The sequence below is a fragment of the Phyllostomus hastatus genome, unplaced genomic scaffold, assembly GCF_019186645.2.
Source record: "Phyllostomus hastatus isolate PE091 unplaced genomic scaffold, TTU_PhHast_1.1 phas_contig_86, whole genome shotgun sequence".
NCBI lineage: Eukaryota > Metazoa > Chordata > Mammalia > Chiroptera > Phyllostomidae > Phyllostomus > Phyllostomus hastatus.
Genome location: NW_025333977.1, coordinates 69,962,693 through 69,987,565, shown reverse-complemented (window position 1 = coordinate 69,987,565; position 24,873 = coordinate 69,962,693).

Sequence of the window (24,873 nt, the reverse complement as noted above, 5' to 3'; positions counted from 1 at the left end):
TTATCATTTAAATGGAAGGAATTGGTAAAGTAAGTTTCATAGGATTTCATGCATTCTTTCTTAGGTCTGATCACCCTAGGGAACCCGCCCTTTCCAGCACCCACCTCCAGCATTGTTTCAGGCTTAAGTCAGGCAGGGGAAGGAAGGCAGCTAAGAGATTAGGAGACTTCTTGCAGACAGAATGAGGACTCAGGCTATGTCAAAGCCTAGGGGGGAGGGCCCATCACCCCCTTTTCTGTAGCCCCCAAGTCCTTCCCTGGGCTCCCCTGTGATCATGCCTGTCTTAGGTTGTCCCTCTCTTGAGGAATCTTACCCGTCATTGGCTAGCTGATCAAGCACTGGGGGCCAGGCAGGGTGAAGTAAAAGGAGCAGAGGCAGTGCCCCTGCCAGAGAGATAAGCTTTGTCTCCTTAGTGGATTATGGCCCAAAGGTTGCTCATTCAGCCTTAGCCATGGAGGGTTACAGCTTCTGAAACCAGGCAGGGAAGTTCCCAACACACTCTCTCTATTTTTCTTGATGAATCTGGTTAAAGGTTTGTCAATCTTGTTTGTTTTTCAAAGTACTAGCTCTTGATTTCATTATCTTTTATACAAATTTTTAGTCTCTGTGAAACTACTTCTACTCTGATCTTTATTATTTCCTTCCTTTACTTATTTTGGGCTTTGCTGTTCTTTTTCTAGCTCTTTTAGGTGGAGGGATAGACTGTTTATTTGAAGTTATGCTTGCTTCTTGAGATAGTCCTGCAATGCTATGAATTTTGCTTTTAGGACTGCTTTTGCTGTGTCCCATGAATTTGGGTTGTTGTTGTTTATTTTCATTTGTATCCAGGTACTTTAGGCTTCTTTCTTGATCTCATTGTCAGGTTGTTCATTGTCTCACAACATGTTACTTAGCCTCCAATTTGTTTTAATGTCTTTTGGTTTTTTAATTATAATTGATTTCTAGTTTCATACCATTGTGGTCAGCATAGATGTTTGACATGATTTCAATCTTCTTGAATTTATCAAGACTTATTTTATGTCTGAACATGAAGTCTATCTTTGAGAATTTTCCATGTGCACTTGAGAAGAATGTATATTCTGGTGCTTTGGGATGAAATGTTCTATAAATATCAATTAAATCCATTTGATCCACTGTGTCATTTAAGGTCACTGTTGCCTTGTTGCTTTTTGTCTGGAAGACATCCATTGATGTCAGTGGGGTGTTAAAATCTCTACCTATGACTGTAATGCTGTCAATCTCTTCCTTAATATCTACAAAGATTTTCTTTATATATATTTAGGTGCTCCTATGTTGGGTGTATATATGTTTACAAGGGTCATATCCTCTTGTTAAATCTATCCCTTTAGTATTATGTAATGTTCTTCTTTGTCTCTTGTCATGGCCTTTGTTTTACAGTCTATTTTGTCTGATATAAGTATTGCTACACCAGACTTTGTTCTGTTTTCATTTGCATGGAATATTTTTTTCATCTCTTCACTTAGAAGAGATGAATCAATGGAACTGTTTAGAGTACTCAGAATTAAACCTGCACTTTAAGAGTCAATTAATATTTGACAGAGGAAACAAACACATACAATGGCCTAATGATAGTTTATTCAATAAATGGTGTTGAGACATTTAGACAGATATTTGTAGAAAATGAAACCAGATCACCTTCTTATGTCACATACAAGAATAAATTCAAAGTGGATTGAAGACTTCAATGTTGGACTTGAAACCATAAAAATGGAAGAAAACATAGGCAGTAAAATCTCTGACACTGCCCATAGCAATATTTTATCTGATACATCTTCTCAGGCAAGGGAAACCAAAGTAAAAAACAAGCAGAACCATATCAAACTAAAAAGTTTTTTCACAACAAAGGATAACATCAACAAAATAAAAATAAAATATTTAATGAGAGAACATATTTGCTAATACATCTCATAAGGGGTTAATATATCCAAAATTTATAAAGAACTTGTAAAATTCAACAAACACACACAAAATTCCAATAAAAAAATTGGCGAAAGACTTGAATAGACACTTCTCCAAAAAGGACACACAGATAGCCAATAGACATATGAAAAAGATGCTCAATGTTACTAATCATCAGATAAATGCAAATTACAATCATGGTGAGGTATCACCTTACACTGGTTGGAATGGCTAGCATCAATAAATTAACAAACAGCAAGTGCTGGTGAGGATGTGGAGAAAGGGGAACCCTTTTGCACTGTTGGTGGGAATGCAGATTGGTGCAGCCTCTGTGGAAAGCAGTATGGAGATATCTCCTTTAATTTTAAATAGTAGCCTTTGTTGTAGGTCCTTGCTTTTCATCACTTTGAACATTTCATAGCAACCTTTTTGGCACTGTTTTGTGCCAAAACAGCCTTTGTGTCTCCTCAGCCTTCTGAAGAAAGGTTGTAGAGTGGGCTCAGGCTGGCTATAAACCACATATGCTTCCACAGTTTGCAAGCTTGGTAGAGTGGGGCAATCAGAGTCTAGAGGATGGGGCTAGTGGGTCTTCTACTTGGGGATCATGCTGTTGACAAGGCACTCAATGAGGGGAAAATAGCCCTTACTCCAGAGCCATACCACTTAGTCTCTGCCAGAGTCTCCAACTCTAGAGACTCCACACCAAAAGTTCAGGTTGGGTGCAGCTAGCTGTTCCCTCCCCTTTGCAGTAGCTAGCTCAGCAGGGCAGTGCCACCAGAGCTCTGGAAGACAAATCAAGAGAGTCTCTCACTGGGGGGGGGGTGGTGTTCCAGATAAGCTGGCAGAGGGGAGCCAAGCACTTCTCTTGGTCCCAGATAATAGCTTCCAAGAGAGAAACACTCTGAATATCCCAGCTCCAAGCAGCATTTTCTTCTACCTATGGAGCTGAGCTAATAGCTCCATAGGTAGCCCCACCAAGCAGGGTGGGGCCACCAGGACTTTGGAAGGCAGATCCAAATAGTGTCCCTTAGGAGGGAAGACCCAAACAGTATCCCATTAGGGTTGGCGCTGGCAAGACTGTAGGAGGGAGGCAGGCACTTCTTCCCCTTCCTGGGCAAATGCCTCCAAGGGAGATGTGCACTGAAGTTCCCAGCTCCAAGCAGTTCTCAAATCCCAGCAAGACTGAGCTCAGCAGAGCAGCATCCCCAGCTGTTGGAAAGGCAGGTCAAATGGGTCTGCTATTAAGAAAGCAGCATTGGCTGAGCTCTCAGGGGAAATAGAAGTGGCGCCTCCATGATGTAGCCACACAACCAAGCACTCACCCACCTGGTTCCTGGTCAAAAGGCTTCCTGGGAGACACAGTTCAAAAGTCCCAGCTCTGAACGACACTCTGATCTCCCTGAGGGACAGAACTCAACACAGGGCAGTACTACAGGAAGTGGAAGGGCAGGCTAAGTGATTCAACTGTGTGGAGGGGGCTCTGGCTGTGCACTCAAGGTGGGGAAGAATGGTCCCCTTTCCAAAGCTACACAGTTCAACTACTCTTTGAATCTTTGCTAAGAGCTTCTCTAGGAAAAGAGCACCCCAAAGGTCCCTGCTGGGTGCAGCCAGCAGACCCCTCTGCAGAACCTGGGCATGGCAGAGTAGTGTTGCCAATAGTTGGAGGACCAGGCAGCATACTCCCCAGGCTGGTTCTGTAACAATAGGAGTCTTTGTACCTGGGAAGGTGGCACTTGGGTCTCCAGTAGACTCCCTCCTTTCACAGTAGGACTGAATCCACACTGGTTTTCAGCACCAGATGCTAGGCAGGCTTCTCTTTCCATTTCTGTTGCTCTGGGTTGGGAGTTCCTGCTTCAGGTTAAGACCCCCACACTCCTGGGAGGAGGGAGTTTTACAGCTAAGACATCCCTCCAGCTTCCCAGCTACCTACCACACATGTTTGTGAGAACCAGCCCTTTCTGCATATTGTCCCATTTTACCAGTCTCTGTGTGCTTTTTTCTTTAAATCCTTGGTTATAATATCTCAGTTCAGCTATCCTTCAGCTGGTTATTCAGGTTGTTCTATAATTTAGCTGTAAATCCAATTTGTCACTGACAGGAAGTAAGTATAGCTTCCACCTATTCAGCAGCCATCTTGGAATCTCCCTTCTCTTTTCTTTATAAAACCTAGGAAATTAAGAATTTCTCCTAGCTTATTAAACAGAGTACCTTCAGGCTTTTCTGTGTTATGTGAGAGTATATTTTTCTTTGCAAGTACGCCTAAATTTGAGCATAGACATGGTGTGTCTGAAGGAAAAACATAGTAGTTTAAGGAGTTATTTTAATGCAAGATCCCATGTGAATTTACTGTTTTCCATATATAGAGTTAACATCTGGAGTGGTTAGGCTTCCACAAGCCATGCCAACTGCACTAATGATTCAGGTAAAGAGAGAACCCACAAAACTCAGGCACTAGTCCTAACAACCATCAACAACAGTCTTATGGAGTGGTAGTGAGGGGCAGGTGTTATTTATTTTTCAGTATTTGAGACCCTTGTATATAAGAAGTATATGACATCATGGCTTGTCCAGACTACTATACCTCCACCATCACAAAGTTGCCTTTTAATTCCTTTCCTTCTGGGTAGTACTGCTCCTAAGCAGCTGGTGAGTTCTTGCTGTAGTTGGATGAGAATGCTGCTCAGAAAGATAAATACAGGATGCAGCAGAGATGAGTCTTTACATCTTTACCTCCTATAAATACTCTCAGGATAGGGAGACAAAGAATAAATATATCAAAAATAGAACAGGAAAACATGTGACTGAACTAAGCAGTGCTGTTTATGGGTGCCCATCATGTGTCCTGCACAGTGCACCCAGGAAGTGTGAATGGACAAATGAAACATACGTGTGTATATGTGTGTGCATGTGTATATATGTATGTGTATGTATGTAAGAATGACATGTGTATATATGTATACATAAATATAATTAAAGTTTAAAACATAGTCACTATTTTCCACTTGATTGTAATCTAGTGGAGATCAAAATTTATTCCCTTGAAATAGCAAAAGTATAACTAACCCTTTTTCTTATACTAAGTGTAACCAACATTTGAAAAAGAGAACTAGATTGTGTTATACCGAGTCACCTTTGATTTTCCTATCAATGATATTCAAGACCAATCTTTGTGTGCAACTTAGGCAATTACTAAGAAATCACCTTACTTATTCAAACTGTCAGAGCTGAACCCTTCTCAGTAAAGCTAAAACTAAAGCTATACTCAAACTCTGGAGCTGGGCTTTTGTGTTCATATTTGACTCTTTTAGATATGTGAACTTGGACAAGTTACTTGACCTCTCTGGGTCTTGGTTTCTATATTTGAAAAGTGAGGTATTTCTAGAATGCTCCTCATAGGATTACAGTGAGGATTAAAAAATTCATATTATTTCTAACACAGTGCTTGGTGGTAAGCATGAAGTAAGTATTTGCTATTTCTGTTTTTTTCCACCAACACAGCTGACCTTCCCCAAGACACCAGTATAATTTAGGAATGGCAGACAAGCACAGTACCTTGCAATGGAAATCCGTGATTGCTGAAGGACAAAATCCAAGCCAAGCACAGTACAGATAGAGTGAGTAGGCCCAGAAGGCAGTGATGTGAAAAAACTGGCCCTATCCTCCCATTTTTTGAGTGAGGAAATGGTTATCTTAGAGATTTAAGAAGTCTCCACATCCTCAGGCTGACACTTCAGTCAAAATATTGCAACTATGTCTCACTGTGCTATTTTTATGGCCAGCTGCTTTTCTATCCGAAGCTCCCACCAGCCCTGGAGGCCCCCTGAAGGTGTCAAGAGGATCAGTTTGCTCAGTATCCTGAGATTTTCAGAGATAACCATCAGTGCAGCCCTGCAGGAAAGCAGTAGGAAATTAGACACGATTAACATGTTTCTCTAAATCACTCAGCTATTAGTTTCGCTTTTCTTCACCATAAAATTTTGTGTTCCCTTTCCTCCTGATGAAAAGTCAGCAAGTTCACAGTTACGCATCTGCAGCTGACAGAGAAGTGCCCAGTGAGACCTGGGAGAAGAAATAATAAGTCTCATGCCATACCATAGTTTACCATTTTGTAAGGTTTCATAATTTTTTAAAGTTATTTTTATATATATTGTTTTCAAGTGTCTTTACAATATATTTATAAGGTAGAAAAAAACCCAGTTGTGTTTAGTCTTCACCTTTTCACACCAAAAATGGTATCAATTCCAGCTGAGCTGACCCTCAATCCCAATCTCTTTCTAATCTTCATGACTAAAACCTTGAGTTTCCACAACTGCTGATAAAACTAGGGATTTAAATTACTTAGAGAAAAGGTCTTAAGCTCATGTTCATTGATTCATATTTTACCCAGTTATATTTGCATCCAAATGGAATGAGAAAGAATTATTTACTCTGTGTTTCTCCCAAATCCTTGTCCCATAAGGGAGAGTCCCAAAGTTACATCAATGATCACACAACTTAAAATTACATTATCTGTCTCTGTGAACTTCCTTTTCATTACTTCTTAGATCCTAGTTAGTCCTGCATAGCTGATAGACAACTTGTGTCTAGTTTCTTTCCTCTGCCTTCATCTTCCAGACAAGGTAGAAAATCCCCATAATCCAGGTACAAAGAGGAGCAAGCATGAAGAGTTTTTCTAAACTGGTAGAAAATGCAAATATACCATTTTATTGTTGAGTAGTGAATTCATTATTCAACAAAATATTTACTAAGAACTTATAATAAGCTAAGCTCTGGAATAGGTGTTAGAAAACCAGATTTAAAAGATAATAATGTAATAAAATAAAATAAATCCAATCTCAAAGAATTTATGTCCAGTGGTAGATTATAAATTCTCTGAGATAGCTAAGGAAGGCTTCCTGGGGAGTAACATAGCATACAAAGACCCAGATCTTGTAGCAACACTAAATACTGGAGAAAGAGGAAACATCTGTCCCACTGAGATGATACCAGGATCATTGCAAATTATCCAAGGGCAAGGCAGAAAATAGAGGTTGGGAGGAATTGGCACTTCTCCTCCCCTATCCAAAGGTATTTTCATATAGATGAAATCAGCATTAAGACAATACTGAAGGCAAAGAAGCATACAATGGGCAACCTGGAGGTAAATGAATGGGGAGACAGGAGGTTCCATCCATCTTCTACCTTAGTGTTTTGGAAAGAAGTGTCTGAGGTGAGTCTGCCTAAACACCTCACTGTTTCCTTCATCCACGCAAATGTTTCCATATTCATTGGAGAGATCAGTTAGAAATCAATAACTTTGGGTGATAAGAAAAAGTATACAAATAAAACACAAGAGATGAGGCCCTGGTCGAGGGTAGCAGAGAAGATAGACACAAACAGAAAGGAAGAGGTGAAGAATATTATTTTTGTTTATTTTTCCCTGAGCAGAGATTTTAAGCCATTTAGGAAGCAAGAATGAATTTTAGAAACTTGGTACTAATAAACAAGATTTACTTATTTTACTATTGATAAGATTAAGACTTTCTTTTGTTCTTTCTTACTTTTTATCTTTTTTTAATTTTTGAGGAATTCTGACATATTTCTAGAAGACTTTCAACAGAGATACAAAAATCATACAAACAAACCCTCCCAAATAAATATCTCTTAATTTAGCCCTGGCTGGCATAGCTCAGCGGATTGAGTGTGGGCGGCGAACCAAAGTATCGCAGGTTCGATTCCCAGTCAGGGCACATGCCTGGGTTGCAGGCCACGGCCCCCAGCAACCACACATTAATGTTTCTCTCTCTCTCTTTCTCTCTCCCTTCCTTCTCTAAAAATAAATAAATAAAATCTTTAAAAAATATCTCTTAATTTAACTGTCTAATTCAGTTCTGATATATCCAATGGTAATAAATAACAACAAATAAGTAAATAAGTGAATGACTAAATGAATGAATAAATAAATAAATGGCTTCAGTAGTTTTAAAATATAATTATAAACAGGACACTGTGATAAGACTGTGGTGTGGAGAAGATAGTTGATGAGGCTAAAGAGAGGAGGGATAACCAATGATGGTAAAGGAGTACCGTAAGTCTGTTAGTGCTAAAGTGCACATAAAAGGGAAATTACAAGCATGACTCAGTCTCATAGCAGGGAGCAGGAGGTTGTTCAGAAGCCCAGGGAGCAGCCAATTGAGGTCATGTCTAGGCTGAGGCCATACCTACATACTGAAAAAATGGAGGTTAGTATGAGGATGCTCAAGTGGTATGTCTTTGCAAGAAACCATTAATCTTAATTAGAATATCTGGGGAACAAGGTGAAAATAGAGGTGAAATGCTCAATCATCTGTATTAGTTGAATTTTTAAGGTTGAATAAATTTTAGGACACAGAGAATCAAGTATTTTTTACCATGACATGTCTGCAACTACTGATCAGAGGCCTCTAGTTGTGTTAAGATGGGGTTTTGAAGATTAGGAAGCCTGAGCTACTGGTGGGGAATAAACATGTCCATGATCCTATCTTGGTATGACTTGCTGGTTTTTTCTTGAGGATTAGGGGTTGTGCACTCTGATTGCTCAGACCTTCATTTTGATTGATGTGTTTCTGCCATTTTGATTATTAAATATTTTGAGTAACATCCCTAGAGTCACCTCCATATTATGAGGTCACATATGAGAAATGTGACCTCATAACAAGAAAAGGTAAAGAGTTTTCATAACAAGAAAAACAGCCCTGGTCAAATTGTAGTGTTAGCTCCAAGTTGACTACTGCAAAGAGCAATCTTGTTGTTGCAATATTGTATCCCTAAGGAGCGGGACCTATCACCAAGTTAGACCTGCTGGGAAACTGTGTATATTGAAATGAAGAACTCTATGAAGCCAATAAATTATTCTGTAACTGTTAAAGAGATTGGCTCGAAGAAACCAGAACTGCCTATTGGTAGGTAAGAATCTCTTGGGAAACCTAAGCTTCCTGACCCACCCACATCAGGCTTCCTGTCCTAGGCCTGGGGAGAAGATATAGGGGAGCCCTGGTCCCCTGGCATATTTATAAGTTCAATAATGCCAAAGAGATCTGTAATCCAATACCTTAAAAGATCTCCATGTACTTTTTGACTCTTTCCAGATTCTTCTGTTCTTCCCAGTACTCATGTAGGAGTGCAGTCAGCTTTCACCCTCAGCCACTGCAGTGCACAGACCACTTGCCTCATGACTGTAAACCCTGGGACTCTTTACCTTTCACAACCTGTTGTGTGATGTGTAAGAAAGGGCAGCAAGATAGATTCATTGAGTATGGTATTAAACATGTAAAGTAACGGTCACTCTGCTTGGGAGCTGAGCAGCAAGCACAAGTTCAAAACAGTAGCTGCACTCTGGAGGGATCTTCTCCACCCAGAGCAGAGAGTGATGGCTCCATGCAGATGCTTGCTGAGATCAGTTTGACTTTCAGAAATCCAGCCCTCACCAGGCAGAGAAAATGAAACTGCAGAAAGAAGTTGAGGACAGGGACATAGAAAGGCCTACTGTTCTGTGTTCAGTGAAGGTTTCTTTTTCCTCTTTATAATAAAATAATTTTTTTATTTAGTTGTTTTGAAACATGTTTTAGGTTTCCTTTATATTGAGACATGTCACAGAACCTCATGGGAAATGATAAGCATCTATTTTGATCCAGAAAGAAAACCTATTATGGAAAAATAAGTCTGACATCCAGGTGTTCCTTGAGGACACATTTCACCTCATGGAGTTATGATTTTTCTGTTCTTTTATTTTAGGAATACTTTTCATAGTATCAACCTTCTCAGACACCTGGTTCCAAATGGCAAAAAAATAACAAGTTCAGACAGTAGCAAGTTCTCAAGGCAGAACAGGTATTTGCTTTGCTTCACTTCCAGAGCAGCCTGCATGTGACAATATGGCTTTGTTCTGTCTACACACACCTGTCAAAAACTTGAAAAGAAAATACTTGTGCCCTACCAAAGAACTGTGCCTGCTTTTCCCTCTAGGCATTTGCTTTGGTGTAAAGGGTAATCATATCATACGCTACATTTGTGGGGCGTGGATTTTGATTGCTCATCAGCAGGTCATGGGACTTCTATATTCACATAAAGAGAATAATAACTACATACTTTGCAGGTGGAGATGAACTGGTGAAATTTTACCATGGACAGAATCTGATCATGATAGTAAAACCTAGAGATATAGGATCAATTTCTCAAAATCTAGTTCAAAGCAAAATTTTAAATGACATTCTAACTTCACAGAAATCTGGTTCCTTGTTTTGCTCAAAATGTATTTAAATTAAATTGTACAATGGTGTTTTGCTTTGGTCCATTTGATATTTCCATAAAAATATTTCCTTTGAGCCCGAGAATAAAACCAGAGTAGGGTAAGAAGTTAACAATTAATTATTTATTGGATATTCATTCATCCCATAAATATTTACTGATGACCTGCTACATGCCAAAGAAAGTACTGTGCACTGAGGATACAGAAATGAAGAGTTCAGCTAAAACCTCTGCACTCAAGAGGCTCAAATTCTAAAAAGAGAAACAGAAAATTAAGCAGTAAACACATAAGTATACTATATAATGGCAAGCAAGGTGAGTGCTGAAAAGAATAATAAAGCAGAGGAAGAAGCTACAATGCAGGTGCTTTTAATGTACTGTTAGAGGAGGCCTTCCTGGTCTGGGCATGTGGGAGAAGTAATTTGAACAATCAAATAAGGGTTAAGAACATAGACTATGACTTTATTTTATTATAGAAGATAGAAATTTTAAAACATAAAAATTTAAAAAATATAAGTAGGTGAAGGTGGTCAAAAGTACAAACTTTTGGTTACAAACTTAGGAGTTCTGGGGCTATAAGGTAGGGCATGGTGATGATAATTAATGATACTGTATTGCACACTTAAATGTTGCTGAGAATAGATCTTAAAAGTTATCACAAGAAAAAATTTGTAACTATGTGAAGTGATAAATGTTAACAAAACTTATTGTGGTGATCATTTTGCAATATATACTTATATCAAATCATCATGCTGTACACCTAAAACTAACACAGTGTTATATGCCAATTATATCTCAATAAAACTAGGAAAATATGCCATTGTCTAAATTCAAACACATAAGTGTGTTTGGCATATTAATATTACCCTCATCCCTTTTGACAGATGGTAAAACTGTTAAATAATAAGAAATTTACATAATTTGTAAGAGGTAAAGCCAGGATCATGAACAAAGACTTCCTGACTTCAAATACAGCAGATGTTCAAAGTACAATATTTATTATCTATGACCAAAGCTAGGTATTGAGCTTTGTGGAAGAGCTCTTTTACTATATATTTCAAGTGAAAGTAGGCCTGCTTATTATGGCCTGTGCTGCTTATGGCCTCTGAATGAAGTCCATGTTTCTGTCTTTTTCCCATGTCCTCTTCATGCTATAGCTAATAGACCCAGAACCCAAGATCTAGGCGTATCCAAAGACTTGACTAAGCTATCCAGATTTCATTTGGTGAGAATTCAAACTAAGAGGTCAGTGATCTGTAGACAGTGGATCCTATGGATGAGCTCAACTCAAGCAGAAAGAGCTCTGATTTGCACAAGGAAGGAGAGAAACAGAGGAAGTTCAGTAGGAGAAAGGAACTAAAAGAAGAAGGGAAGAAAAGAATGGAGTTAAACCTAATACCAAGAAACAGTAATGATTGTATTTTCTCTGTAGAATGTATGGATTTGCCCAAGATACTACTTCAAATTCTCAAGCAAAGAACACACCATTCATGGAACCTACAGCATAGTAGCTGGATTGGAAAAAACAGTGGTTTTTACCCCAATTAATACCTCCAGGGATAAAATTCCTACATTTGAATGACTATTATTGACATGGATGAGATAGGAGCTGAAGAACTGTCATCACTTGTTTAGTAGCAAAAGTTAAAACCACAGATCACATAAAATCTCTTCTTGGCTCTCTTTTTCAATTTTGCCACCCACTGTAAAGAGCTATAGCATTTAAGAACTGGAAGTTAGAGCTCATCAAATCCAGGTAGGTGAATATTATTTTATTTTGTTTATCTACATAATATTTCTGAGAGGCTGAGAGAGACAGGGAACACTGATGTGGAAGCTAAGGCACCAAGAAAATTCATACAGGTCATGGAGCTTAAGTATGACAAAGAACTCCAGGCTTTGAGTCCTGCATCTCTTCTTCAATGACAACTGCATGACAGGACATATTTTATTCTCTTAACCTGCTCTCCAGAGACACTTTGCAAACTCAAAAAAGAAAAACAAGGAAAGAAAGAGGAAGGAAAGAAGGAAGGAAGGAAAGAAGGAAGGAAGGAAGGGAGGAAGGAAGGAAGGAAGGAAGGAAGGAAGGAAGGAAGGAAGGAAGGAAGGAAGGAAAAAGAAAGGAGGGAGGGAGGGAGGGAAAGAGAAAGAAAGAAAAGAAAGTCTGAGGCTTAAGACCTTCCACTTCAGAACAACCATAGGCCAGTGGTGCTATACAACAATGACAACAAAACCTTAAACAACTGTAAATACAATAAAAAGTAGGGAGTGGGAGGAGGAGGCTTTCTTGAGTCTAGTAGCCTACACAACAGGATGTGTTCCAAAAACTTCTTAACTTGCTTTCTGGTCTTATCCTAGCTTATTGGGATGAATTGCCCAAGTCATGTAATTTCCCCAAGGCCAACTTTCATCTGCCAGACAGAAATAACAGTGCTGATCACCTGCATGCTATGAGGAATACAAATCTAGAACAAAATAAAAGAAGCACTGAAGGCATGAAGAACTATAAAATCATGGATTAAGAGAGAGGCCTTGGCAGGTAATCTAGCTTTGAAATATAGAATTTGGGGAATTATATTCCTCTGCTTTGGCATCTAATAGAAACTTGCATACACATATATTTATATCTCTAGAATACTTTGTACTTGTATACAAATACTTGATCCACTTCTACTGTTCCCCTCCACTCTGGGGCTCTTTGTTCAGTCCAAGATGATAGGTTGATTGGGACAATGGGAAGTTGCTATGAATTTTATTTCTGAAAACTTTCCTTCCATTCCCATTGTTCCCTTAACCCCCACCTCGCTGCTTAGTTGTCCTCCCCACTACTTTTTGCCACATTCACTGTCTCTATGCTATCCATGATTACCAAGGCTACATACTATTGACTTAAATGACAAGGGATGTCTTGCCCCAAGGAACTAGTTCCATTTCCCTCTAGATCTACCAAAGTAATAGCTAACATAAACTCCATATATTCCTCCACAAACTCTTATGGTGCCCTATTATTTATTAGGTGCTAGCCTCAGCTTGTAGACTGTCTTCTCACACCACAAAAATTCTTAACCAGATGAGAAATAAGTAGGTTCCAAAAGATGATAGTGGTGGAAATACCAGGTACACAGCAGGCCAATGTAATCTGGTACCTACAACTCCCAAAGATTGAGAGGGCAATGATCCACTTGGGACAAGGCTGGTGCTTACGAGGCTGAACAGAAGCAGGATCTGACAGTGGCCTTGGCCTTCCTATTCTCTAGACAGCTGCCAAGCCTAAGCTTTCATTAATGGACTTGTGAGAATATGGGAAGCTCAACTCTGGGCAGCCACCATGAAGTCAGAGGATAAGAATATCCAGCAGATAGTGATCTGGCTCTGAAAAGGAGAGAATCGGTGGAGTGGAAGATATCTTGTTCCCTCCATGCCCCAAAGACAAACAGTTCTTTTCACAAAAATTAGAATGAAATCTGGGGCACACATGTGACCTCAGATTGAAGAACAGCTAAGTATTTACAGATTTCTCCACTGGTGTTCAGAAAGATTCTCCATTCAGTTGAGGTGGCATGTCTTCAACTCTCACAGCACTTGTTATGAATAAACCAGACTGCCTTGTTACCATCTGAAATTCTATAACAAGTATTTTTCAGCCTTGGCCGGCACTCTAAGTACAGCAGAATTCTCACCACTGCAAAGTCCAAGGAAATCAGAATATGAACCCACAGTTGATATATTTTCTTTTGACATACACAATTTTACTGAAATTGCTGACTTGAAATACAAAATGCAAAGATGTTTTATCTGAAAATTCTACAAGGACTTATGATTTCAAGAAAGCCCGTTAAACCCCTATTACTATAATGCTATACTACCTACTGGTTCTGAATTCACTATGTTCTTACATCTAGAAGCCCTTTTGAAAAGGTTCAAACTATCACCCCCAATACAAACCCCCTTTTCCTTTATTACTTACTTTGTAATTGTGCACTAATACCCAATGTGAAAGATACTTCACTTAGCACTACAGCTAGCAGTATATCTATTCCCCAGTTTCTAAAACATCTGCCAATATCTACATCTCAATCCATGAGCAAAAATATCATGGACTGTTTGTAGATCTTTGTTTTCTAGGAAGATACGTGAGATGGAAATTGGCAAATTGCAACTGCACTTTAGAGTGTCTGGTGAAATTATTTTGGATCCTTGATGTATGGGAAAGTGGTTTGGATGGCTGGCCAGACCAGACGTTGTGCATGCTTATGCCAGGGGAGCCAAAGCAATGTGTTGACCCATTCCAAACCATTGGGGGGTGTACTGGGCAAGCTCCGTAATTAGGGAAGTCTCTCATTTTGAAGGCTGGGTGATTTAAATGCTCAAGGGGGAAGGTTGTTGGTCAGTTGATAGGTCAGCCATGGTCTGAAGACTTTTTCTTGTAACACAACAATTTGTCTTCAGACTTTTTAAAACCTCCAGTAGACTCCATGCTAGCCAAATATTTAGTGGTTTTGTGAAGTTTTTGGTATTCATATCAACTGCAGTTCTTCAGAAACCCATTTAAAATGTTGTTTCTTTTCCATATGGCATTCTGAAAGGGAACTGGGGATTACAAATTTAAGATTGTGACAAAAAAGAATGCTCTTTGTAACTATTTCCATACTTTCTAAGCTTTTTAAATGAGTTTGATTTATATTGTGCCAAGACTGAATACCATGTTTATCATTAGCATTGTGATTTTTTAAAAAACATATATTCCCTTGGCAACTAGAATAACTGTCTGTTCGTTATGTTGTAGGCTTTTGGTTTAAATCTTTTGCTATGTTTTGAAGGTTGATTGACTGATTCCATAAATGAATCTTGAAGATGGGATACGTCATCCAAATTTCATCTCAACACTTTTAAAGCATGGTCAGCATGATTTCAGAGCACTGTTTGCAATGTTGTTCTTCATCTACTTCATTGTCTCATTATGTATGCTGAGAACACCACTTTGTCCTCGATTTCCAAACTCTTGGGGCTATAACTTCACCTGTTCTTATAAATGTGACTCTGTAAGACAAGACAAATAGTGCACCTTTCTGAGAAGCCTTTGAGTTCCTTCCAAACCCATGGCTCTCTTCATGGTGGTTCTCCATTCAGAGATTACTGCACTTCATATTCTGTGGTTTCCCTACCCTTTCCCCCCAACACTGGCTGCAGCTTTTGTAGCCAAAGAGTAATTATAGTTGCCCAACCCAAAGGCAGCCATCCATAGATTGGTCAAGGGCCCGGAAAGGGTCTACCTGAAGAACCCTAGTCCACAAAATGATGGAATGACTAATCCTATCTGACCTCTCACTTGGAATCTGACTAGGAGATATACAAAGTCACTGTCAGTAGACAGAAAAGAATTTGAGAGAAAACAAAAGAAGGTAGAAGGTACAACTACAAGGTAGAAGCTTGAAGGCAGTAAGAAATAGGGAATAAGGTAGAGGAGAAACTGAACCACAAATATCACAGAATACCACCAGGGTTGCCTTGCATCACCAAAGGTGCAGATTATTAAAGGCATTGTTGCATTCTTACTGGCTCCCCAGTTCTCTACCAGTTTGGCAATAGAATTGCTCACATGTGTTCTTGTCCTTCTTACAACACACCTTCATTACACATGGATACTTTCCATGTGTAATACTTTCTCCAGCTTCTGACAAATGATATTGGAACCTTAGGTGAATAATTCATTTACTGTGAAACTAAACATCTATTTTGTATAGCTGTTATGACAGGTTTTGTGAGAATTATAAAGAGGAACAGCTACAATTATTGCTATCAAGGGACTCATTTGTTCAAAGAAAGGGCACACAGTGTTGATGGAGGCAGTTAAAGGTTAAAAGTAGATACTCTGGACTGCCTGCTTGCAAATCTTGCCCCAATATTACTAGCAATATGACTTGGGGCCAGTTACCTAACCTATTTGTACCTAGGTTTCCTCATATATAAAATGGGGCAACACTCTAAAATCTACCTTGTCAGGATCACGTAAAGTTAGATCAGTAAAGGGCTGAGAATGGAGTTCAGAATACAGGAGGTTGTCCACTCTCTTCCCAGGTGTCTGAGGTCACTGTGGAAAAGGGTTAGAAGCAATGCTGTATAAACCTATTCCTTATGAAAAGACAGTCTGTATGCCAATCCAGGCAATGTGGTTGGGGATTTACAAGGTCTGTCCAGAAGGTATCCAGCTATGTAATATGAAAAATAGAGATATTTATTGAAGAAGATGCAAGATATAGGAAACATTGTACAGTGCCCTTCAAAGTAGGTACCTTGGGATCTCATACATTTCTCCCAATCACTGTCAACTGCCCCATTGTATGTTCCTGAATCTCATCGATGGTCTGAAATCTCCTGTCTTTCAAAGGTGATTTCAGTTTTGGGAAAAGCCAGAAGTTGCAGGGCACCTAATCTGAGCTGTAGTAGGGCAGAGTCACCTGGGTGATTCGATGTTTAACAAAACAACTCTGTACAAGATGTGATGCATGAGTGGGTACATTGTCACAGTGAAGCTGCCAGTCACCAGTTGCCCATGGCTGCAGCCTTTTGAACCATTGGAATAGTTTCATGGAGGAATGTTCAAGCTTAATGAAAAATTTAATGCAGATTCCTTGATCTACTCAGTCATTTTGAATGTGATGGCCACACAGTATACATGCTCACTCAAAAGTGTGTACCACCCACACTGACTAGTATGGTGAAGTTGTCCTTGTTCATGCATGCTCATTCCAGTCCCCTCTCTTTGGCTTCCAGGCTATATTGATGTCACTCAAACCATTTTTGTTGTATTAACAATGGCTGGACTTCTTCCAGACAGACCTCATACATGTGAATTCCAAGGCAACTGTGCATAGAACAGATACCACTGTGTTCCCTTGATTCTTGGCATAGAAGATCCCTTCTCTCATTGGTCACTCACATACCAGGGAAGGAATCTAACTTCTTCACTTTTCTATTCTCTCTTTGCTCTTCCCTTTGCCAGACATCTGCTACATATGCTGCTCTGGTGCCTGCTTCACCTTTCCCTGCATGATCTTGTTCTCCCCCTTCGCATTCCTCCTCATACTTTCTTACAGGAAAGAACCAGGGGCAATTTTCTTTACAACATATGTAACCACACAAAACATACATTTCCCACTTGGCTCTGGTGTGTTCATGAGTCGATCAAGACCATCTGCGCTTGCATATCCAATATCCCCCAGTGTACCCACCCCCTAAATCTAATCCTTTCTGTGTAATTTAACAGGGTCTTTGTGCTACAAAGCCCTTAATAATTTTTAAACAAAATTGCCTTAATACATAGAAATTGCTAAATGCAATACGGAAATATTTATTTCTCTTGCCAGCTATAGATTCCACAGTCTGTAGCTGCCTTGCGCAACTTGCAGAACTCAATGTGATACAAACCATAAAAGACATGTTTCTTAAAAGCTACTCCTTTGGGAATCCTAGCAACACATCACATTCAATTCTACAATAAATGAACGTTGCAAATTATCAACAAGTTAATTGCCCAGGGTAAGAATCCAAGCCAGTCCTAGAATGTTTAATTTCCCCTTGACCCTTCTACGGCTGACATCTGATAGGCAATATTGGGTTTTTCCTGTGGCACCTGATTTCCAATTGTTGATTTGTGCTTATCATCACTGCAAAACACTCAGGCATAAGTTCTACTGACAGACAGGAATCCAACTGGAAAGTAATACCATCAGAGCATCCTGGAATATGTAATATGGTCACATAACTGCAGTCACATATAAGCACTGAAGATAAAAATAATTTTTGTAACCCTATACTTACAAAACTACTTAAGTGTTCATGAATTTTCCAGTGGATTTGGAAATATATAAATAGTCATTCTTTCAGGAATTCTTGAAAACCCATGAGTTTGCCATTTACTCCAACAAATCTTTGAAATGTTTTGAGTTCTGCCAGGTCACCCAACAAATGTGGGTTGAACCCTTTGTTGTATGCAGTACACATGGATAACTCCTGTGGAGAATGTAATAGCAGATCAGATACACAGCTGGGGCCCCAAGAAGCTTACAATATAGAGGAAGAAATAAAGCATGCATACATGGTAAGCAGATTAATAGCCTCTCAAAGATGCTTACTCTCTAATCCCTGGAACCTGTGAATACGTTTCCCTATATAGCAAAAGGGACTTCACAGATATAATTATGGTTAAAGACCTTGTGATGGGGCAGATTATCTTGGATCATTTAGGTGGGTTCAACCTAATCACATGATTTCATAAAATAAGAGAAACTTACCCATCTGTAGTCAGAAGAAGATGTAAATAGTTAGACAGATACAAGACTGATGGCTTTGAAAATGGAAGGGCCATGAGCCGAAGAGTGGAGGGGGCCTCTAGAACCCAGGAGAGGCAGATTAATTCTCCCCTAGAGCCTCCAGGAAGCAATACACCTACAGTCTTTACCACACACTGATCTTATCCAAGTGAGAGCCATGTCAGATTTCTGCCCTCCGGAACTGTAAGCCAGCAAATTTGTGATACCTTGTTGTAGTAACAATAGAAAACTAATACAATACATGGTTTTTATATAAGTTAGAAGGTGTCAATTCCTACAGAGATGTAAAGTGGGATGGGATCTTAGATGAAGGTTAGCATGGAAAAATTGACTATCTATTCTCTTACTTTGTCATTCAACTCCAGATTTTTGTCCCTTTGTGATTTGTAAAAATTAACATTCATATCAAAATATCATCACACAATGTCCTCCCCATCTTCCTGGGAGCTGTCTAGCACAAAGCTGTGGAGCTCATACACACAGGTGAATGATCATACACACTTGTGAATGATTTATACAAGATAGGAAGCTGGCAAGACTGACTAATGTTGGATTGAACACAATCGAGGAACAAGTTTCCAAAGCTGTGATTAACATAGTCAAAAGTAAAATTGGGAAATCACAATAATGAATTCATGATAGAATCCTAGTGATACCATATGTCATGCTATCTAAAACCTTGTTTTCACTTCAAAAATTATTTTATAGCACTCCTGGAGTCATATACCCACTTTTGCAAGATGAAGAAACTAGGTCCAAATATTAACTCTTGCTGTAGTCTGCACAGTGAGTAAAGGATGGAGTTGGAATTGCTAAAGTGTCTCTGACTAAACAGAAAGGATAAGCAAAATCAAAAGGAAGAAAAAAGAATCTGAGTGGGATTCAATAGAAATAATACCTTATGTTTGTTCATGTATACTTATACATAATTACACTACACACTTATCACAATGCTGTGAAGGTTTTATTATCCTTGCTTTACTGATGAAGAATCCCAGAGCTTCAGTAACTAGCTACCAAGTAGCTATGACCAGACTGAAATCAAGGAGTAACTAGAAACCCATACTCTATTTTGCTAATAGCATCTAAGAGAAAGATACTAGAGTATAGGTCCCTGGAAGGCAAAGACTATAGATGCTAACACTAGCACTACATATAATACTTAATACCCAACACTTAATATAATGCCTACATATAGGGGGACCTCAAAAATGATTGTGAAATGAAGGAATGCAGTCTGGTGAATAGCATTCCTCTCTGTAGGCCTTGTTACCAGCCAGAACACAAGAGAGCACACATTTTGACAAAGCCCTCAAGTGATCCTAGGCACAGTTTTTAAACCTTTTAAAGCTGAATCACCTGTAGAGCTTTTAAAAATGTAGACACCTGGCCACATTCTAACATCTTGACTTGCCGCTATCGGCAGCATGCTGTAGGATGCCTACATTGTTCTCAGGCACTATTGAGGGCACTGCTGTAGCTCCTCTTTGCACTAGGTCTCACTATGAATCTCTTAATCCCATTTGAAACACAGATTTCAGGACATCACAGGACAAAAACAAATGGTTTTGCTATTATACAAGATATTAAGTAACAAACAAATGATACTCCAAGATGGCATGAGTGAACACAGTCCTGGACTGTGAGCAGACTTGGTTTCTCTAGTAATGGGGAGCATCCAGAGCAGTTTTGCTCACAGGTGACAATCAAAATCTGTTGGAGGGAGAACAATGGGCAAATGAAAAACTGTTCCCATTGTGTAGGAGAGGCCTTTATGATTTGCATACAGCCGGAAATTGAAGGTTCATGAGAATATCGTACCATAACCTACTTACCTCATTCTTTACTCTGTGGGCCATGTTTTTCTCTCTTATATAATAGAAACGTAAAACAATGAGCACTCAAAATTCTAAATAGAGCTAGAGTTTTAATGGGAACTCTGTGAACATAATACTCTCTCCTTTGCTGTAGCGTGTAGTTTATTCAGCTAAAGGATCTCAGCGATCTGGGTGAACTAAGAACAATGGTCACAGTTTATTGAACCCATCTGTTTTCTTAAAAAGATGAAATTGTTACCTGATGGTGTGCAGGGTTCTCTTAAGTCCACTTCAGAGGGATGTGGCAGACACACAGATTTTTTAAAAAAGGTCCATAGGTCCTTTGGATGCACACCAGAATTGATGACCACTGTTGTGTAATCAAAACACCAAATCACCACATGGGTGAACTATGGCCAACCCTTCATTGATTCATCATAGAATGGACATCAGTCTTGAATCCATGCATACAGCCTCCATTGTCTTAATGAAGCTACTCTTCTCAGTTCTCCTGAATAAAAATTAGGGGACTGGTGAAATCTAGGAAGGCAAATATTATACAAAAAAAATCCACTTTTAAAATTACAGCTAAAAAGAACTAAAGTAATGACAAATTATTTTAAATGGTCTAATGGTAGAATTTTCTCAAAAAGAGAAAAGCAAATGTTCAAGTAGCCTTTTGCAAGACAGCCCCAACAATGAGGTCAGTCAAGTAAAGTGGCATTTTTCCTTGGAATTCATTGAGGTATTCAGGTCATAATTGGCTGTGGCATTTGGGAAAATATGGGGGAAGAAAGTTGGCTCTTGGAAAGGAGGGAAAAATGATCTCAATGCCCCAGAAGTTCTGTTTCAAACTCCAGATTTGCAGTGGGAAATCTAGAGTTAGAAATTCCAATAAAGAATATATTGAAGCCACAGATTTCAAACAAGAGAAAAGGTTAGGAGATGGCTTTAAAAGAAAGAACAACTTAACAAAAATAGTTTTAGCTAGTTGAATGGTCAAATAATCTGAGTCAAAGGAAAAAATGATGTCGTGTCTAAATGTTATATATGGGGTGGGTGTCATCTGCTTATATCCGATTACATGATGGTTGAACAGAGGTGCACTATAAGGCTGTCACTCCCATGAAAAAGTTTCATTTATCAAGTTTAAAATGATAATTTTGGTCATATTCCTTCATTAGAATCTGTCTTGCTTTTTATATTCTTTCTTTGAAAATATTAAGTATTATTATTATTCCTCAGCTGAGGATATGCTTATTGATTAGAGAGAGAGAGAGAGAGAGAGAGAGAGCGCACAACCTTGATGTGAGAGAGAAACATCCATTGGTTGTCTCCTATACATGCCCCAATGGGACATTGAACACGCAACCTAGGAATGTGCCATGATGGGGGATCCAACCCACAACGTTTTGGTGTACCAGCCAGTGCTCAAACCAACTGAGCCACTTGGCCAGGGCAAGACTGAAAATTATTAATATCCACAATCCATTACTTGATCATATATTTCAGGCATACCCACTATGTGCCTGGCACTGTACCAAGGACTATAAGAACTACAAAATAAGTAAAACATGATGTCTTCTCTCAAAATCTTAAAATAATAGAAATGGAACTTACACACATACAAACTTTAAATAATAAGTGTCTATGTGATGCCAGTTGGAAGTATAATGTGGTTTCTGGAATGGGAGGGGGCCATGTTGGCTAGGACACTTTGGTGAAGACCTCAGAGGGAGGTTGGGCTTGATCTACACCTTAATGAATAGGATGGTGGTGAGAGGCACTAAGTAAGACAGTAAGAAATGAGCTTGGTGGCAATAAGTAAAAAGCTCAGAGGGTACAAGAAAATGAGTATTTCTGCTTGACCACTGGGGTTGAAAACATATTTGAGATTTGGGCCTGAGTCATGGAAAAAGACTGTGGCAATGTAGAATGAACCTTGATTTCAACATTAAATTCTGATTCTGTCACTGTAACCTCAGCTTGTATATAATACATTTTGAAAAAGCATACATTTTTATTTACTTATTGGAAAATGGCCCCCTACTTATCTCTACTTGAATATTACTCCTTTGCTTTTGTGCTTCTCAAAACTGCTCTACCTCTGACCCAGGACAACTGTCCCTCTCCCTGACACAGTCACTACCCAGAACTGTTAGGCATCCTCTACTTAACAGACTGTTGCTTCTTATTACCTGGAGAGAGTCAAATTGAGCAAGATGCAACACAGTACTGACCCTGTCTTTTTTTCCATAGTGCTATCAGACAGATCTGTACAAGCCCAACAGGCATGAGGCAGCAGTCCTCAAACTGGGCAGCACATCAGATGTACCCAGAGAGCTTCTAAAATCCTGATATTTACACCATTGACTTAGAATCTCTAGAGGCTGAAATCCAAACATTAGAGGTTTTTTATGCTCCCATGTGATTTCAGTGTGTAGCCAGGGCTGAGAACTAAAGCTCCAAAGCACATTTAGGAGATTCCATTAGACGGTAATGACTGTCACACTCCAGGTTCCAAAGAATGATCTGGAGGGAGAGATGCTTGCTGGTGGAGATTCCAAACCCAGCTCAGGAGAGTATGAGGTCTCTCTAAGATCTGTCGATCAGCATGGGTTTCAGATTCTTCCATTCATTGGCCAATGAGTAATTGTTAAACCAAACATATGCATGGCTCCAAGGATAAAAATTTATTCTGAGACTGTGCAGTCTAAACCCGTGAAGGGAGTAGGAATATATTCATAACTGCCTCATAATTTCTCACAACTGAGCCGATGCTTTACACAATTATGAAAAGGTATTTCATTCCTTTTCTTCTTTTTCTCTCTCTCATCCCATGCCTTTTTCAGTTTGTGGTACTGCTGGCTTAGTCAAAGGTAAGGAAAAAGCACTGTATTTATTGAATGGCATTCTTTTATCTACACACAGAGTAGCTAAAGTTTGAGAATTATATCTCAAAAGAATTACATGCTCAAAGATTTTTGTTTCTCTGTGAGGGTTGAGAAGGTATCATTGTGTTCTTTCAGATAGTCTCTGTGTAATCTTTGGCTGAGTTTTTCAGCCTTTCCAAGTCTCAGTCTTCTCAAATTGCAGGATCAGGTGGATACTATATCTCATTTATGAAATAATGTATATGTAATATGGGAGTGTACAAAAGTTAATCATTATTATTCCAATTTGAAAAAATAGGCTAGCTGTTCATTTTAAGTAGGAAAAAAAAAACCAGAAAAAAGGGAAGAAGGAGGAATGAAAAAAGAATTAAAATTCATATCATTCAAGTGTCCACTGTGCCAAACCCTGAGTTAAGTAAGCTCTTTGCAAATAGTGATTGATTTAATCACTATTAAATCAATTAATAATATTACTATATTTGAGTAATATTAATTAAATGACATTTATTATTAATTAAATCAATTAATAATATCAATGTTAAGTAATAGTAACTAAATGGCATTTGCAATTAATTAAATTAATTAATAATATTAATGTATTTAAGTAATATTAATTAAATGGCATTTACAAGGAGCTTAACTCAGGGTTTGGCACAGTGGACATTTGAATGATATGAATTTTAATTCTTTGTTCATTCCTCCTTCTTCCCTTTTTTCTGTTTTTTTTCCTATTTAAAATGAATGGCTAACCTATTTTTTCAAATTGGAATAATAATGATCAACTTTTGAACACTCCCATATTACATATACATTATTTCATAAATAAGGGGGAGGATTTATAGGAACAAGTATAAAGTACACATGGACAAAGACTGGGTGGGGAATGGGAGGGAGGTGGGGAGCACTGGGGGTGGGCTGGGATGGGAGTAAAAGAAAACTGTACTTAAACAACAATTAAAATAAAAAATGTAAAAAAAATTAATATCCACTCATGCGATAGATATTAATGCATTCATTTCTATAGATGAGAAAGTTGAAACCTAAAGATTTTAATGGAGAAAATAATTATGCCAGTGTTAGAAAATAGATTTTAGGCAAATTTTATTGGTGAAGTTTTCTTGAGCTACCTCTCTTACTCTCTCCCATTAGATACTTATGGTTTCCACAAAGGTTTCTGACTCTTGGAACTACCTTTTTGTCTTTATAGGGATGAGACCCTGGAGAGGTTGTCAGAGTTCTCATCCATATGTACATCTGTATGTATGTATGTACTGTGTGCATACATGTGTGCACGTGTATATAAAAATACATATACAATATATAATACATGTACATAATATATATATACAATGTGTATATATTGTGTGTTGTATATATTATATACATGGTATGCATATATTAGTATATATTATATATAATACACGTGTATATAAGTCTATGTATATGTATAGTCTAATAGTCCATGTAATATATAAATGTATATATACATATATACATTTATATACATGTATATAATATATATACATCTATCTATCTATATATATGCATGCATTTTTTAGGTGGAGAGAGGAATTCAGGTTGAATTAATATTGTTCCTTCACAGTATATTGTCTTCATTGTTTCATGTAAGACTCATCCTATTAC